Consider the following 20,075-nt stretch of genomic DNA (forward strand, 5'->3'; position numbering starts at 1 on the left):
ATATAAATATACTAGAAGTAATATAGATTCTAACTATAAATATCAACTAAACCAATTTAATTTGTGTTTTACATAACTAACACAGTAGAAATTATATGCGAAAGTCTTAGATTTTCGTGCGATTTAGAAATTTTTCTGAACAATCTTAAGGAAGTGAAGGCAAATATTTGAGGTGGGTCGTCTATAGTCGTCTCTAGTCTCCGCAGAGTATCCTGTTTGTATGCTCATAAGATATATACTATATATACATACGCATGATGTTGTTCTTTCTGGGACTGCGTGAAGTACAGATATTGTTTAAACAATAATAGAAAGCCGTGCTGAGGACTAGGAAAGCTAAGACAGTCGAATGGGCCACTGCGAACCCTCAAACAGCCGCAATGTGTTCCACAAGTTCAGTAAATATTAAGTTTACCACTTCCATTCCTAAGGATACATCGCACCTGTCTATGAAATTGTAAAATAAATGAGATTTTTTATCGCTTTTCGCATGACTAAGCAGCGAAAGATTCGAAAAGTTGCAGTTATACTTTTCTTTCAATAAACAGTTACAGCAGCTTGAGGTATGCAATAATTGTTGCCATGCGTACCGTAATCAGGCAAATTATGGCATGTTCCATTATGCAATCTAACGGCATTAAAACACAGCGACGCAAATTGCGTGTGAGTGTGTGTTTGGCGAGTAAGCATTTGCTCCTGGCACCAAGCGATAAATACAGTAATGATTTGCGCTTTTTTGCTCGCTCATACTTAATGCCCGGCAAAGCTAATGGCTTTCTTCCTTAACGGCTTTAGCAGCGTTAGCTTTGGCTTCCTCTCGCACGGTTTTATCGCCATTCGATAAAAGCGCGTAAATTTGGCGTGCTGGCGTCTGTGGTGCGTGGGAAAAATGATGCGCCTACTTTGACTATGGGAGCGTGGGCTTGAGTTATTTGCCTTGCACTTGACTACAGCAATAAGGCGGTTCTAACTCAGTTTTTTCTCTTATCCTTTCAAAAATCACTTCTTGCACTCATAAGCACCCCATATTTCCTATGTTATTATATAAGTCGTCAGTCAACTTACGAATAGCCTTCATAGTCATAAGCCACCAGCATTCAAACAGCGCCAATCTGTCAACAACATCAGACTTGACTAGCCACTCGTTAATCCTTTATTCACCAGCTTATGGTGAAAACCTGTCGCTAAATAAAGTTAAATGCATGCAAATGAAGCGTGCAAAACAAATTGCATGCCATTCGCTAATTACCAATAATTTTTAGCAAAGTTAGCAAGCGAATAGGCTAACCGTTTCCACCATTTAGGCTCTTGCTGCGCTTGTAGCGCCCACTTGACTGCTGTAATGCGGCCATTGTGCCGAAGTCACAATTTCAGACAGTCACATGAGTTATCTAACGAACAACACAAAAGGCCGATGATTTGAATGAGAAATGTCTGCAATTTCTGCGCTGAACAATAGCTGGTATAATAGAAGTGTATATGTGTGGTTGTAGTCGACTAATGAGCGTTAACATACCCTGCAGGAACTAGCCCAATTTCGTCAAATTCTTAACAGTTGCTGGCAGTCTGAAAATGTTGTACACTTAAGACGAAAAAAGCTTTCGTGTGCACTTCTCTGAGAGATGAGAGAAAAAATTATGAAGTTAATCGAATTCACTCTCAGGCAGAAGTCAAAGAACTTTATATGCGTTTGTAAATCATAGTAAGCAAAAACGCTTACATAAAACAAAGCAGTCAAGTGAACCCTGAACAGCCGAAATGTGTTCCACAAGTTCAGTAAATACTACCTGTATCACTCCCATCCGTAACGATACATCGTAGCTGTTTTTAAAACCTTTTTCACTTTACTTTTTGTATAGAAATTTTTTCTTTGAGATGAATAGGAATAGTTAAGTTAACCAAGATTGGTTCTTTCAGTATAGCTTCATGTTTTTTTAATGGGAACTGACAGATTATAGCTAGTCAGACATTGAGAAATCGGCGCTTAGGGCTTGTACGGACTTTGGTCGCGACCACCGGGATTGCATCTTATGAAAAACATTCTTTAGATTCCATTATGAAAACTGATGCTTAGTACAGTTTAGTACAGTTAGTCTTATAAAGTACCGTTATTGTGCTTCTCATTTGCTCTCTCTTCCTTTCACTTAAAAAGTATGTGGCAATTTTAAACCTTTGTTTGGACGAAAGTGAGCCTGAAGTGTTTCTCCATTGAAGTCTTTGCTTATCGCTGAAGTATTCTGAAATACCTGCACTAACTTTGACAGCTCTTCCAGTAGGAAATTCAATTTCTCTAAAAAATATTTGACAAGTAGGTCAAGGGTAAATAATTATTTCAAAAAGAAATTCATAGCAGATTTAAACGAAAAGATCGGAAACATGCGATAAAGTATTAGGGGAAAAATAATCTACGGACGATTTTAGGTCGGGTGGCCGAAACTACGAGCCCTAATCCGAGGTAATGAAAATATCCAAATTTTCTATATACATGCGTACTTTTTTCAGATAACCTCATTTTATCTTGAAAATATTTCTGATACTCTCTCTAATAATAAATATTTTTGAAACCTATTAATGTATAAGTGAGTGTAGCTTGAAATCGTGCGAAATAACGCAAGCGCAAATCACTATGATAATAAAATATTAGCAAATTCATCAAAAGATTTTTAAAAATAAATAACATAAAATCAATAACAATTTCAAAATGCATAAAAAGCAAATCCTGCAGACAGAGGCGCTTCAATGCTGCCACTCACAATCGATTTTCACTCCTTTCGCAACAATACTTCGTGGCTTGATATTCCGATTTGCTATTCGCTATTCTTATTTGCTGCCAATTACCTTTGTATCACATTGTGTCGCTGCTTCAATAGCCATTCAGGCTTCGCCCACTGGTCTATTAACCACCACACTGCAGGAAGTTGCACTTCCGTTACCCGGTGCATAAATATGCAAGAAGCGGAAATAGGTAGCCTAGTGCTTTCCTTTGGCCAGAAATGAGCTGCTATTGTTGTAGACAGTCAATATTGGCTCGCCAAAGGTGTTACACTGCCGTGAGGATTGACAGCCAACAATGAGAACAGATGTCCCTGACCTCCTAGCGGCACTTATTCATTCAGTTGTATGTACATTGATAAACGTGTAAGCAGGGATATGGAGAAAGGTGTGAATGTTAAATGGCTTTTATTATGTTTAAGTGTATGCACAAGTTGCAGTGAGAATAGAGATATTTAGTGAGACATATGCTTTTCGAGTGACTATCAATGGCAGGCTAACAAATTCAGTTGTAAATTTGCATTTATTTAAAAGGTTTTCAAGTCTAATTGGGGATTTTGAAGACAAAACCTGGTTTCGTAAGCAGTTTTTAAGCATGAGCCTTGAATAGAATGGGACCCCACTTTTTTAGGCTTATCATTTCTCTAAAATGAACACATTAGTATCGTACCGTAAGTCAACTAATACTCATCTAGCGAAGTTCTGTGCTGGGTTTGGCACCCACCGCGTAGAAACCCTCCCTTCATGAAAAGGAAAAATCCTATCCCGACGAAGAAAGACCAAACTCTACAAGTTGCACATCATTTCCGTCCTGCTGTGTGATGAAGTGGCTAAGATAATGACATCATCTGCTGAGTCGACCTTAGGAGTGTTCGAGAGAAAGGTGTTGCGGAACAGTTATGGTTCTTTGCGCATTGGAACGATGAGTCGTACGAAATAGTTCAGTGAATCAAGAGACTGGGTCATGTTGTCCGCATGGAAGAGAATATTTTCAAGTTTTTCGATTCCGTACCCTCCGGTAGAAGTAGAGCACAAGGAAGACCTCGACTTCGTTAAGGAGATCAAGTGTAGAAGGAACTGGCTGCACTTGGTATCTCGAATCAGAGACATTAAATTTTGCACTCGAAAAGATAAAAATAAGTTTTCTATCAAAATGGGACCAGAAGCGTGGCACTGCATAATTAGGTGAAAATCCATATCCCGGGATCTGCTCAACCAGTTTGAATCAAATTTTGGTACTTAACATTCTTTTGATATTTGTATGTCACAGCGCGAAATTGGTCGTAATCGTATGTTACCCATGCCTATTTTCTATATAACAAAATTTTAAACTCCATTTGACTCTTACTTTTCACGAATAGTGGCTTTGAACCATGCCTAATGCGCAAAAAAGTTTCAAAAGCGGTTTACAACTTTTAATCACCCAGCTACCGAATAGGTAGACCGCGTTTTCTATTGCGATAAATCCTTTCTGATAATACTTTTCCTTATTGAAATGTCGTGTTAATATAAAAGTTTGCTTACAAAGTGTTCGGTTACATCCGAAATTGGCCTTCTTCACTTGTTTTCTTAAAACTCTTCACCGATCAGCTGCTTCCTCAAATTTAGTGTTACTCTCCCACTCCTGGCGCCTCCTCTTGTTTGCTACCAGAAAAATTAAGCAAAATATAAATATTTTAACCAGAGCAGCTTGTTTTCGCTTTCTTACAAAAGTTTCAAATTTCAAAAGATACTAGAAGGTTATGCAGGTAATATCTATGCATTCTTGAGCCTTTGATGACACTTATTCTGCGACACTGGGTCAAGTGAATCCACCTATATATGCGTAGTGGTATATACACACATGAGCGCGTATTGACACGAAAGGCAAGAAAATTTTCCAGCGCAGCATCTCAAGAACTGCTACACAGATATTTCTACTAAGCTAAAGCACATATGCAAACACTTGTAAGTGAGGGTGATGCTATAAATAAGTGGGAGCTGCTTAAATGAAGTGTCGCGCAGCATAACTAAGCAAGCACTTSATGATTATCATGCACTTTGGAGGTAATGGATTTCAATTTCTATACTTTTCGCTTTGTGTAGCGCTATCACGTGCTCTAGTGGCAGTGCATTGCCTCAMAATTTTTGGGCGATTTGAGTGCACGCGCACCGAACAGCAGCGCGTCTGCCGCAGACACTTGCACCATGCCGCGACGGTGGWTTACTCAAGCAGCGCGTTGCGGCAGGGGGCCCGGCCAMCGTGAGTACACATGCACTCGTGACACATACAAAGCCGTTTGTAACGTTTCTCGCATGCATCTAATTGCATTAAAATAAAYATAATCATTTTGTGTGTTTCTTTGTTGATTTCTTTGCGTTTATGCAAKGCTTGTTATACCTGCAATTTCGCTGCTGATATGCGCTTTGGATTACCGTTGCTTTTCGCGTTATTTTCGCTGCAGTTGTCTGTGGTTTTCTACGCTTGAATAAACAAATTGCAACGTTGCATATTTAAATGCTCGCATTTTCACTTCTCTTCGCACTCGGCTTGTCTCYCGCACACTCGCCGCACTTATTAGACTCAAAGTTTTTCTATAAATTTCAATTAATTATTAATTTCACTGTTTTTTTTTTTGGCAAAGACTTTATTCAATTTTAAATTTAGTATTTCAAATTGTGATTTCGTTCACTTCTATTTTCACTTGCGACGCCGTGCTGGCACATTGCGTTCGCGTGAGATCGTCGACAACGAATGAATTTTTCATAATGCTCRTCGGCGTACCTGTGCGCAATGTGGGGGGTGGTAGTGTGTGGTTGTTGGGAAAATGCTTTTTGGGGTTGGAGTTGCTGTAGCATTGCTTGCTAGTCGCCGCTTAGTCTGCCGAATCTCCGTTAAGTGCTTCAATTGTGGATTTCCCGGCAGCTAATGCAGCCGAAGCTGTCTGGCAGTGTTGCCAGAGTCTGTTTTTCAGTATGTTGTTTTGTTCAAAAAATATTTTGGTCTAATATAAATATGCAAATGGAATAATGATATTGTTTTCTCCGTAACTTTATATAAGGAATATAAAAAGGGTTGCAAACAATCTTTCAAAAACATGATTACACTGCGGAAGTGTTCAGACTTAGTAGACTCGAATCGTGTACTGCTTTTAGATATTAAATTAGCAGGTTATTAAAATATAATAAAAGTATTTCGTAGTCGAAAAAGTCTTTTCGTATTTCTAATAAACTTATTTTTTTTTTATATATATAAACTAACGAATAAATAAGCAAATATGTATGATTTTGGTCGACCACTTTTTGCCATTTTCCGCTAGAGACATTCCATTCAGAGACATTCCATCAGTGCAAATCGATATTTCGAAATTTCGAAATTTTCAGAACGAAAGCGAGCGAACCATTGTTGTGCCACACGAACTCATACAGCATCGTCTCTGTAAACTTCACAAATTTCATTGGTGGCTTTTGTGGCATTCTTCCCTTTTTTATGCAAAAATTTCAAACTTTCTTCATTATTTTCACTCATTTTCGAACAGCTGTAACTTTTTTTCAATTTCCACGAATTAAAATTTTGCTTAAATGAAGCTTAAAATCTTACCCTTCCCATACTATATGGTATGACACAATCTGATTGTGAGCACTACGACTGCAACGACATCTATTGACAAAATTCGAAAAGACTTTTCCGTCTACCCAATCTGAATGAATATGCATTTTGCACTAATTTAGCAAATTTCTACTCAATATTTCCATAACTTTCACTTTTCATAAAAATATTTTCCAAAATTTGCAACATATGGCAACCATGCCAAGCAAACTCTTGCGAAAAGGGCATGAGAGCGCTAGTGTTATAAGGGTTGCACAGCGTGACTCGTTTTCTCAAGTTACAAATGCAGCCAAAAATCATAAGCGATGCCAAAACTACAATCTCTAAGATTTTATATAGATCAGATATATTTTTATCATAATTATTGCACTATTTAAATTATTGCCTAATTTTAGCGTATAATTTAATTCTTCAAACTAACCATGTGAATTTGGCAACTATGCGTTCGCTATGATTTTGCGCTTTCGTAAACTCGCTCTTCTTTGTAAATATTTCTCTTAGCCAAGCCTCAGCATCCTGTTTTATCTATAGAACATAAATGTGAGCATATTTAACTCTCTTTATTCTTATATCTTTGACCCACAAAACTCTAGCTCATTGTTGTTCTCGAACAAACAACAACAAATGAAGCTAGTTTATCTGAATAAATATTTTGTTTCTCCTATGTCCAATTGCCCGTGGTCCTACCCTAATTTTCTTTGTCGTATATATGCTTCTATTTACCACTATACATATATATAATACAATCTGGAGTACATGCTAATTGAATATAAATATTTCTGAGTGTGTTTGAACACCGTTAGTTTGTATACTGAATGATTTTAATAATCAGGCGACCTTTGCATATTGTTGCTGCTGATAAAGTGCGTAAAATTCGTAGCGCAAATAAACAGGTACAGATTCTGGGTCAAATATACAAGGGTGACTGGCTGATAGTAGACCATTCTTTGAAATCAATTTTCATAAGGCTCTCCAGTGATTTTGATAAATAATGGAATGAAAAATATTTCGGGAAAAAAGATGAAAAATATAAAGTAAAAAAAAAACAAAAAAGTAAACGTCCTTGAAATTCTTTTGTCTATCATATATTAGTTCACTCTATAAATATGTATGTATATGTAGCCACAGATCAATTACTTTGGTTTAGTTGCGGTTAACTGCAGCCAATTATCTACTTGCACTATTGCTTCTGTTTGAATTTCTTACCAAATCGACTTATTATTAATGCTCGCCATGAGTGCTTTGAGAATTTGTGACTGAGCTGATAACTCTATCTCAAAGCAGATATGTAATCTCCAAGTACGATTTCGCGGAATTGCCTTATCACTGGAGGTAAGTTAATTTAATTCAGCGAAGTAAAAGTCAACAAAATCAAAACAAAAAAACTTTAGAAAAAATTTTTGGGGACAGAAGGTTAAATTTTTTGTTTATTATGAAAGATCACTGAAAAAAATTTTTGCATTTCCAATATTAATTTCACCGGACTCTTTAACTGGTAGTTACCAGGGTTTCCTTTATTTTTTTATTAAATTACTCCGCTCATAGTCTTTTATATGGAGCGAATTAGGTTAGAGAAAGCAAAATCTGTTTCGTGAGAAACCAGTTCTTTTTTAGTATTGACTCATCGTAAAGAAAACAAGTTCAGGCTTTTATAAACGAGTTTACCTTCAATGCTTTGCACATCCAAATTTTTAACCAAGCTGTTCTCAGTCGTAACGTGTTGAACGGTGTGAGCCTCCGATATCTCTCTTTATGTCGATAATACGATTCCAAGTGGTTTACGGGTTTCAAAATATCGATTTTTTATTATCTTGCTAAATTCTTCTACACCTTTAGAATATTGCCCTAAATTATCAAGTTGATTCGAGCGTAGTTTCGGAGATACCGCCCTGAGAACTTGTGTGCTCGAGACTAGGTAAGGCTAAGTGAGCCGTCTTTAAACGTTTTTCTCGAAACTGTGTTTTTGAAGTCGGTTGGTAAGATTTTTCGAGAACTACTCAAACGATCTGCATGAAATTTTAATGTCTTTAAGATACAATTCTTAAAGATTTGAATGAAAGAGTTTTTTTCGTTTACATCTATTTGAAAAAAAAAAAAATCGCGAAAGTTTCACTGATTTTGGTTTTTTTGTGGAAAAATTAAACTAATTTTTATGTTTAGGATTTACGAATTCCGCAGAATCTCACGACCCAACGAATCAATTCGGTCGAAAGATATTTTTAAGAGTTAGACGACAACTTCTGTCTAGCTTTCACCAGGCTAAAGGCGAAATCTTTCGGTTGTCATACATTTACGAGCCCATATATGTATTTGGATGAAATCGATACTAGATGATGTGGGCATCAGAACAGACAAGCATCTCTAGCAGTCTAGCAGTCCAAGTGAGATTCACGAAAATTCTGCCTGCTTGCCTAATCCAACCTAACCTAGACGATAACATCGAAATCAGTATGTCAACCCAACAATTGGTTCGAAATTATTTAATAGATAACGACTGGATATTGATACTAGAAACAAAAAATAAGAAACCTCTTACTACTTTGCCGGGCATTAGAGCTAAAGCAGTGTGCGAATCATAATTAGGGCAAGGTTGGCATCTCTGGCACATACAACACAAGAAAGGCGCAGACGCACTACAGAGCTAAGAACCGAGTATGAATCAAATTATCGGATCTCACCTTTTTGTAAATTATTGGTGTATATAAAAAAAGAGTTTAAAGGAATGAAATAAATGTTTATAGAATTTCATTATGTTTAAAAAATGAGCGATTTTACTTTCGCATCTCACACTGCAATCTACGTTTATGCTCTCTTAATCAATGATATGCATTTGAATGTAAAGCAAGCAGTGAAAGCGAAAGCGAAGAGCGCTACAACAAAAATAAAGTATATAAAATAATAATGGGATAACTGTGTATCCGAAGCAGTAAAAAAGGAATAAGCACCAAAATCTCATCTATTTCGTTAGATTTTATGTTGCTTTGGGCCTCTGGTGCTGTATGCTTTCTTCCTTGCCCCAAAATACAGGTTTGCTGCCGATTTGTCACAGAACTTTGGTACCAACAGCTGATAAACAACGCGCTAATGCACTCGGCAGTAATCGTCACACACTCCCACACATGTACGCGAAAGAGAATATTAAGGGGTGGCTAGAGGGTATAAATAGTGACATGACTTAAGAAGGGATGTTATTTGCAGCGAGTTTCTCTATGACTCGCCTCACACGGGGTGGTTGTTACGGCAAACAAAGCAGCCCTGCAGGTCTGTGGCAACTGTTTTTTCTTGTTATTGTGTGACTTTATGTGTTGTTGCTTGCGTGCTGCTTGTATTTTCTTGCGATTTATCACCTTGCCACCCCCAGTAACTTAAAAGGAGAAGCAAACAAAATTATAAAAAACGTTTTTTTATAAGTTAGCTTTGAAAAAGTGAGTAATTTTAAGTCTGTATGCTCTCGCTATAAGTGCTTGAACGTATATGTACTGAAATTTGATTTACAATTCCTTTCATATGTTCTCGGTAAATACTATTCATTATTGAGAAATCAGTCAATGGCTGCACGCAGCAGCTTCGCGCACCAGTTCTACATACACACATATGCATTTGTCTGCCCGATAGCCATTGTAATCATTCAGAAATATACAAACATATAAATCAGCCGTCAGTAAACAATAAAGACTCCGCTAGGCTGTTAGTGACTGATTGGCGGCGGGTCGCGAGGAAGGCAGCACACAGCTGGTCAGACTCTAAAAATTGTTTAGCTGTCTTGCTGCGCTCACGCTCGTTTGTGTATCTGGACGTGCTCGTGTTCGCTTGCCTTGCTGAGCATACAGTTACATTTGCTTAATTTATTTATGGAAACTTTGTTGTTGCTTCATTAAGACTACGTACTTTACTCTGATGTGACCGCCGCGCCGCGCTGGAACTAGCTTACAGCACTTCTTTGGACAGCTCTGCTGATCGCCACTATAGTGCTTGATTGCTTCGACACAAAACGCTCGAATTATATTTACTTCCAATAAACACACTTTTAGAAGAATTTGCTGCGCTTGGCCCTAATCTCGATATGTAAAATGCACACACTGCTTGTAAACTCAACACTGCGCCGCCCTTGGCTCATTTATTGATATGCTTATTTTCAGTTGGAGCGCCAGCTTTTCTGGCGTCTTTCGTATTTTGTTTAATTTATGGCGCAACACATACACACGCGCGGCATTGTTTTTGTTATAATTTCGAACACATTAATTCTCTTCAACACGCGTACGTTTCTTCTTGTTTCTTCCAACGCGCCACACGTTTTGCGCGTCTCTGCTCGCGAGCACCGAACGCCAAGCAGAAATTAATTTAATGACAACAAAGCAGCACACAAAATTATTTATTTATTTGCATTACTATTTAATTATTTGTATTTTAGGAAATGTTTATTCTCCGCTTTGTGCTTTTTCGCATGCAGCACCAACTTGAGACGAACGCTTTGGCAGACTGAAGACTCAGCGCCTCTTTGTGGTGTGGTAGGTAGCCACCTAGTCCACAGCTAGACTGTGTACGGCTCAGCTGATGCGTTGTGCTGCCGACGCCTTCGTCTGTCTGTGTTCGCTTGCTGGTTTATTGCCTCCCAGCTTACAAAGGCGGATGTAAATTGTGTGGCTGATGTGTATCTTGTGGTTGGTCTCTTTGGCTTTGCGGTCGTGCGACTGGCGCTGGGTGGCCTGAGCGGTGAGCGCACTAAGCGGCGCGTACGCGCAAGTGCTATAGTGTAGGTGTGAGCGCGCGCTGAGCGGAGTGTCGTCGTTAACGATTATTAGTGATTGTGAGCGCGCTACCGAAGTAGCAATTTGGCGAGATGCGCGCTATCAATGGTCGTTGTGTTAACCCAAATCCGCCTATTTTACTCGCGTATGCCTAGGTACACACTTTTTTTTACATTAATAAGCTGTATTTTATATGTCGCCGACGCGCAAATCCGCTGTTGCTGCTGCTTCGTAGCGCCAACAAAGAGGAACTGACTCGAGTGCCAACGCGAAATCATATAAAACGGTCGGTACTGCTTGAGAAGCGCGGAGAATAGCAGCAGCTGCTGCAGATCTATAGCCGTGCGTATATGTGTATGTGTGAGAGTGCGTTGTGTGCCGATGCAAATGTTGCTAAACATTTCGCTTTGTATTCAAATGATTTTCTGTATACATTTCAATTGATTTCCTGCGCCAGCATTGATACCATTTCATTTGCGCTTGTGTTTGCGTGTGCGTGTTTTTGGGTGGTTGTATGCCCGCTTTCCAAGCATTATTGAATGATGATAATTGGGCAAATGGTTTGAAAGTTTTCAGTTACCGTTGTTTAACTGTAAATTTTATTAGAAATTCAAATTTTCTTATCGCTTCGATGTTTTGTCATTAACTAAGATATCTTCATGGAGAATAACAAGAGTTAGGTGGTAGTTCTTTCGCCTCTTGAAGTCCGGAAATAGCTTTGTTTGCTACACTAATTTGGTTAATGTTTTGACACACCTTTTCGACTCAGAATTGGATTCCCTAAATTGAGTTACTATAGAGTAATCTGCTTTTGCGTCCCAAGTCTAAAAAAGTCGAAAAAGTCGTTTCGTATTTTTAATCAAACTCGTATTTATAAACAAATCGGAATTTTTAAATTTCCAGAACGGAAGTGAGCGAACCATTGTTGTGCTACACGAACTGATACCCAAATCAAAAAGTGCTGGTTGCTGACCAACTCTTACTGAGCTCGCGCGAGGCTCTTAGATCCAGCCCTTAAGTGCGCGATGACAGGGGAATGCTCTTAATGGGATTTAGGTAATTTGGATTGGGTTTTTTAACGAGCTCGTCGGCTTTACAGTTTCCGATGATTCCGGTATGGTCAAGCACCCATACTGTTTCAAGAGATCGAAGTAGTCTCACAAATATGAGACCGTGAACGATTTTGGGATATAAATACGACCTCTTTGAAAGTAGTTTTTGAGTGAGTTGAAAAGCAGAAACTTCACATTTGGGCAACGTAACGTTTAAACGAGATTTATGAAGCTCCATTGCATGGAAAATGGGATATTAAGAGATTACGCCATCATTGACATTTAGTTATTTCCAATGAAATGAAACAACCCCTATGATATGATTCGATCCATCGATAAAAATATCTACGAAAAATATGTCTAACACTTCAAAATTTCCCCAGAGTGTCACTTTGTTCAACAAACAATTCAGAAGAACCAAAGATTTCTGCATATCTAATGCCAAAAAGACGACGGGCTAATTCAATAAAATAAAGTATCTCAAATACTAAAAGCTGAGTTTGGTTTTGTGTTTTTTTTTAATAAATTATGGTGCACCCTATACGTATATGTCAAAATGAAAAATGATTCATGAAGAGTTAATAATTTTTTCTCTAATTTCTGGACTTCGCAATTGTTTAATGACCCCCATTAAAACTATCTTAAAACTCGAATAGGGTAGGAAAGTGTAAAGTTCTAACTGGAAGTCGGACTAACACTATCGAGCAAGCAATGCGATATGTCCAGTTTAGACATATTTACACGCATCATTATTTGATTGTTAAAAACTCACTCAAAATGCTTACGTTATCATTTATGCGCTTGAATGCCGAAGTCTGTATTGAAATAATAGCTAAAACAAAGAAGCTGTGTATTTCCACCAAAAAAAAAAAAAAAAAAAGTAATTCATACCAAGCTCCTACAGAGCGCAGTTTTTCGCTTTAATGGAGCAATGAACCAGAGCACCGAGAGCAGTCGTGCTTCGTGCGGACTGATGTCGGTTGGTCAGTCCGTGCTCCAGTAGCTGAGCTGTGCAGGCGCCTGGACTTTTAAGTGCACCTGCACCGAACAATATCTAATCAACGGACGCAGCTGTGTGTTATTTACTCGCTGTCAGAAACACATGCTCAATTCTTGCGAGACACTTGTGAGACACTTGCGAGCTTACACGCATGTCTGCGCACATTTTGCCGTCAGTTTATTCAATTTAAATAATGATTTAGTTGCTGTTAGATCTAGAGTGCACTCCTCACAACAATTTACTCACATGGAATCAATTTCGTTGTAGAATGTAATGGACTTCTAGATGCAAAGGAAGCGGAAGTAGCACTTTCGAAGTATGTAGGCGGTATTTTTATCCCAATGTAAAGCATGAAGTGAAGTTGCTGAATAAACTGACGTTTCCAAACCACAAGAAACCCAAACAGTCGCTTGTCAATGGTACAAAATAAAAGATGGCGCGCCCTTTATCTATACCTCCCTGTGTGTATTTCTTTATTGCGAAAGCTTACGCCAATAATTATAAAATTAAATTCTTTTCACTTGTTTATGGCATAACTTTCTCTCAGCTAAAGTCTTCTTATGACATCGGTGTCTTCAAATAAATTTAAAGTGCCAATGTACTCTACTCCACCAGCGATTAACACATACATAGCTTTTGATCAACACTATTCTGCTCGCTATTAATTAGGGCGATTTATTTTGTGAGTAAACACAATTGTGCAATTAAATACCTGCCACTAGAGATTTCTCAATAAATGCCTGCTATCTTCTGACTACACGACACAATTGTTTATGGCTATGCTAAATTATGAGTCAGCATGCATACATACCAGAATGTGGAAAATATTTTCTTTTAATATTTCCCGCTTTTACGTAAAACTTTGTGTGTACACACGCGTCTTGCGATTTGTTTATTTTTTTACATTCAGAAAATCACTATTGAGCAACTTGAAAAACAAAGCAACTGATTCGATTCATTGCCTGCAGATCATCTGTGTCTGCTTTCGCAAAACTAGAATCAGCAATCAGCAAGTAGATTATTAAATTACACGCTGCTCGTGCTTTAAGAAAGGCACTCAGCGGCTGACTAGCGTTTGCCGCTGCAGAAATCGAGAGCGCACACTGGCCGCCTTATCTTAGCGCTGTGGAGACTTTTCATAGGAAGAGAGAGCAAAGTAAACTGTGTTTTCTAAGTGTTTTGCAATTTTTGCATCGTTTCCTCATTTTAACTAAGATTTGTATCTTTGTTTTATTTATTTAGTCATAAACTAGCTGTGAAATCATTCTAAAATATGGATGTGCTGCTTCTTATCTACGGCTAAGGGCGGCTTTAGCTCGAAGATAACTTAGTTCAAAGTATAGTTCTTTTAAAGGTTAATTGCGATCTTAAAAATATTTTTACGTCTGTTTGGCAGATTTCGTTCACGGCCCAGTAGATATACGCTACAACATTCAGGCTATACGTATAATGGTAGAATACTATTCTCAGGAATGATAGCATTTGAGAATATGTCAAAAATGATAGATGACACAGATGACCATACTCATTTCGATACTCGAAAAAATAGAGAGAAATAGAGAGACATAAAATAGTATCAAGCTAAGCAATAGTCACTCTTTCGGGTATGATGTCACTCCTGTCAACAGTTGTAAGCAAGGATCGCTATCTCTATTTAAATCAGTTTTAAATTGCGGCAGCTTCTTTCCAAGGTGTAATATTTTCAATCTATTTAACATTTGTTCGTGACGTCGTGATTGTACTAGGTTGGAAAGTACTTTCACATATTTGCATTGAAAGTCTGACAGTTTTACTAAACTGTGATCGCGTTTTTAAAGAAAATAGTCAAAAGCTTCAAATTTAATGGAAAATGTTTATTACAAATCGAAGGAACATTTTCTGGAATTAATCTTTTGAAGATTATATCTTCCAAATGTTAGTCGCGGCTACGTCTCAAATGGCCCATCCGTTGAGTTCAATTTTCGATGACTTGGTGCTCAAATGACCAGCCCAAAACATGAAATTATCTCCTTACCGAAATGTTCTCTCAACAACTCCATTGGTTTATGTCATTGACGATTAACGGGATTGTTTTGGAAGAAATGTGCACCGATAACTCCACCGGCTCACAAACCGCACCAAACCATAGTTTTTTGTGGATGAAATGGTAGCTCCTGAATCTCTTTAGGTTCCTTTTCATCCCAAATACGAGAATATTGCTTATGTACATACTCTGTAAGCCAGAAATGGGCCTTATCGCTGAACAAAATTTAGCTTATGATCGCCGGATCTTCTTGGAACTTTTCAAGACCCTATAGAGCGAAGCGTTATCGCTAGGGAAGGTCGATCGGTTACAGTTCTAGCACAAGATGTGTTTTGTACGCTCTCAAATTGAGATTTCGACGTAAATCGACTCTCCACGGTCTTCGTGGACACTCTCCGACTGCTATATTTTCTTCACAGGAAAAAACATTACGTGGCCTATTCAGTGGAATATTATTGAGTAATGAATGATGGGTCTCAAGTTCGATAATGATATTGCGAATAGTATGCGCAATAGGCCAATTATGATGACCATAAGTTTAGTGAAGCGCGCGAAACGAATTTTTACAGCGCGTGAATTTTTGTATAAAGTCGTAAGTCGTTTCATGATGTCTACCACATTGGATTGTTACCGAATTACACTGCGCTGCGGTTTTGCGGTGAGAAGAGGGCCAATACAATGGCAGGTTTTTCACAGTATCCAAAGTAAAATGCCAAGGCACCAATATCTTTGATTTTATTAAGTAGTTTTGAAATTCAATCTGTACTCAGGCGGTTACCTCGCCTATCACGAAGCCGAGTGTTCTACATAAATTACTTCATTATAGCCTTATTACTCTAAAATGTGTTAAACAATTATCGTTTTTCAAAACGTATTTACAAAACCTTTTATCCAATCATTAGAAAAAAGTGATTTACTACAAGCATTAAAGTAAAACAAAGTATTTAATTGGGAGCAAAGTTTAACTAACAAATATAAATAAATTATATGAACATATCGACAGACATGCGAGCGTGTGCGATATTTAGGTGCATAAGCACCGAAACCAACTACTCGACAAACTGTAGTGCGAGTGTTTTAAAATTAGTGGTGATTACATGCAGGCATATTTATGTAAATATATAAATCAATAATAATGATATCATATTGTGCTGAGTTCGTATGAACTAAGTCCGCATGTAAGTACATATGGGGTTGCATGCCTATAATAAGGCTCATTCATGTGTGAGAAAATATAATTTTACTTAATCAGGGCTTAGACTTAGAGTAGAAATGATTTTTGATGGAAATAAAGTGATTTACATAACTAGTAAATTTTTTGAAGTTTATATCTTCCAAATGTTAGTCGCGGCTACGTCTCAAATGGCCCATCCGTTGAGTTCAATTTTCGATGACTTGGTGCTCAAATGACCGGCCCAAAACATGAAATTTATGATTTACTAGTTATGTAGTTATGTAATGCTCCCAGATTTTTGTTTTTACATATTTTATATATATATAAATGTAACGAAAGGTAACATGTATTTCACTGAAAACTTAACAATTTGTACTTTGAACTGTTACCGTGCATATAAAACGTGCAAAGTTGCTAATAAAATATTCATTGTTGCATTGGAAATGCTACGATTTGCATTTAGCGATAGCTAGTAAAGCCTATTATATTGACATGCATCTGACAAAGTACACATTAGTAATGTAACCTCACATAAAATTAATTGGTTTTAAACTATTTTACAACTATTAGTGGTAATAGTAGAACTAATAGGTTCAGGCACTAGTGAACTGACCATTTTTTCTATTTACCAAGCAATCTATAATTTTGCAAGCGATGCCATAACTGCTGTTATTTTGAGATTTGCAGGAGTCACGAGTTCGAAGATGAACTAAAAGAGAAGACCCTAAAATGCGGGATAAATCTTTTGAATTAGAATACTGACTAAATGCCATTCTCGCCTGTCGGCGTCTTTGAACTCAACTTTAAAAGCGCTATATTAATTTTATGGGCGGAAAATTTTAATACAAAATGTTCCCGTACCCGTGTGACAAAGAAGTGCACTTAGTGTCCAGAATATTGCTGCTGTTAGGACATCAATTGAGGGAGATCCAAACCTCTCACATGTCGTTCTCCAGCGTTGGGCATCTCCGTGACGTCGTTATTGGCAAATGTTGCGAAAATATCTTGACTTACATCCTTGCAAGACTAAATTGACTGAGAACTGAAGCCGGTTGACCACTAGAATCGTCATATGTTCGTGAATTGGGCTGAGAAACAACTTGAAAATGATCCGGATTTTCATCGAAAAATCATCTACACTGATGAGGCTCATTTCTGGCTGAATGACTTCGTCAATTAGCAAAAATGAGTTATTGGTCAGGCAGCTTGTTTTTGTAGCACTTTTATTGAAAACCTCGTTACTTTCTATCCACACGTATTACATGATCAAGACCGGCACGTTGCTGTGAGTGGGAACCGCCAACGCTCAAGGACAACTGAATATTTTTGGCCCGAGTTGAATGCTATGGTCTTGGACAACATGTGGTTTCAACACGATGGCGCCACAAGTCACACAGCGAAGTCGCAATGGATTTATTGAAAGCCAGGTTTGGTAAACGTCTTATCTCACGTCATGGCTCAGCCAATTGGCCGCCTCGGACGTGCCATTTGACTATTTCCTGTGGAGCTATGTCAAGTCTGTGGTCGATGCTAACAAATCAGCGACGATTGATGAACTTCGTTCGAATATCGAACGTGAAATTGCAGCACTATCGGCCGATTAATGTTTTTGTAGCACGTTTATTGAAAACCTCGTTACTTTCTTCAGAATTCAAGAGTTATTTCCGTATTCATGCGACCGAATGCATTACATTAGCAAAACGCAGCAGCCAGAGAGTAGTCATTATTTCTAGATTTGCATGACGATCTGTTTGACTATTCGCATTGTGGATTCAATCGTTATAAGTCACTGCACTGCAGCGGCTGAGTGCGCGTGCACTCGAAGTCCTCAGGGGTTTTGCGTCATCGTTCGTTGTTTTTGTGTTTACAGTAAAATAAATTTGCACTAAAATTGATGCGATTTATTTATTTGAATATATGTAAATATCCGTTGGCCTAAGCAAGTAACTCACAATTATACATATAAGTATTTATACGAAAATTATAAGAATTCTATAATCGACAAATTTCCATAGCCAATTTAGAAGGCAAAGCAATAGCTACATGTCCAACTTATATATACTATATGTATGTTTGTATGTATGACTGTGTCGATAACGTGTTTCCTTCTAAATGCAGATAATGTTCTTACTGGCGTGCCATTGTTACTCACTTGGATACAGTGGCATTCCATCTGTATTATTCGCAGAAATACGAGCATTCTATCATAATCGAAGTCCTATTCAAGCGTTTAGGTTTTTGGCTAAACCAAGATAAGATTTATAACTCACGCACCTGCTTTGATCATTCTGTATTCTTARAATTAGCCAATGGTGCATGAGGCTTGAGTCTATAAAGATAATTTCAGTTATAAAACACCTGAGTTTCGGGTAGACTATCAGTGTTTAGAGGAATGATTTAGGATATCTCAAGCAGCTCAATGCTTTTATGACGGAAAAATCAAGAAGAAGAAAAAACATTACATAAAATGTAGTGGTAACCATAAGAACGCTCGAAAGCCGAATTGACGCACGTAAAAAGAGCGCCAGCGAAAGATTTGACTTCCAATGAAAATCTAACCTCTAAAATAACTAAAAAGTTCCCTAAATCTTTCAAGTATAGAAAATTTTATACATTATAGAGATTAAAAAAAAACATATTTTCATGTATAATAATTTCATTGCATTTTAATAATTTTATATACACAAAAATAGTCTCTAATTTATCAAAGACTCAATAAATCCATATTAATTGTCGTTATCAGATATTATACACATTAATTGACATAAATACACGTATTTATATGAAGTAATCAATTTGAAATCAATATTCGCCAATTATTTACCCAATGGTAATTTACAATAGTGCCTAACGTCGTTATCAGTTAGTGTGGTTAAGTGTTTTATTAACAATCAACTAACAAATGCTTTGTTACTGCAACACGACACACGAGTACATACGAACAATGAAACACTTTTATAATAACAACAAAAGCGTCGAAATGACGTTGCAAACATTCATAAAATCATGCACTATTGTTTTAAGCTAAGTAACAACGATTATCGCGATTAAACGGCATTAAACGAACACTTGTCAACTCGCTTATCAAATAGTCACACATGCGAAGCGCTGCCGAAGGCAACAAAAACCCAGCGGCGACAATCAAAAATATACATGCAAGTACAAATTTATGTCTGAATAAGTGTGCACTTACTTCACCGTTATAATACTTTTTAATTGGCGGAGAAGGCGAAGATTAGCTGCGAAAATACAAACATTCGCGTGCGAAAATGAGAATTTGTGAAGCGAACAACACAATTTTAAATGTAATTGGATTTTGTCACCTTCCTACAAACCAAAAAGAAATTAAAATAAAGGGATACAACTTTGCACGAATAATCACTTTAGAGTATGCCACCTTATGACAAAAGATCGTTCAAATCCAACAAAAACTGTTCAAGCCCATGGGAACAGAATATTGGAACCCCAGTATCTAAGTTGACTTTTGACCGAAAATCTAGGTCAATGTGTGAGAAATTCAGTCATAATCCTCTAATGACAATACTAACTCTGTGTATCGAAAATGGGTTGAATCGCGTCAATACTTTCCTTAGTTTCCATATATTTAATATAAAGACTTTCGAACTCTCAGTTGGCTTTATACCGCATCTATCAGCCAATAAGTGAGTTTTTTCTATGAAGATAAGAGAGCGGGTTTTATTGATAACAGTGTGTCTT

General features: G+C 37.5%; 1 protein-coding gene across 5 annotated transcripts in view; it reads right to left on the reverse strand.

Moving 5' to 3' along the window:
- Positions 1 to 14,136, reverse strand: part of LOC108970895 (ATP-binding cassette sub-family G member 1) — a 39,027-nt gene extending 24,891 nt beyond the window's left edge. The window contains exon 1 of one of the 5 annotated variants that reach the window (XM_018936597.1): positions 13,973 to 14,136. The gene's annotated coding sequence lies outside the window, so the exon portion shown is untranslated. Of the gene's footprint in view, positions 1 to 4,296; positions 4,395 to 5,152; positions 5,309 to 8,026; positions 8,354 to 10,249; positions 11,341 to 13,972 lie in introns of those variants that run through there. The other 4 variants (XM_018936594.1, XM_018936596.1, XM_018936595.1 and 1 more) reach the window with 4 other exon arrangements.
- Positions 14,137 to 20,075: the final 5,939 nt, after the last annotated feature.

This window comes from Bactrocera latifrons, unplaced genomic scaffold, assembly GCF_001853355.1.
Source record: "Bactrocera latifrons isolate USDA-ARS-PBARC rearing strain unplaced genomic scaffold, ASM185335v1 scaffold_314, whole genome shotgun sequence".
In the NCBI taxonomy this organism is placed as follows: domain Eukaryota; kingdom Metazoa; phylum Arthropoda; class Insecta; order Diptera; family Tephritidae; genus Bactrocera; species Bactrocera latifrons.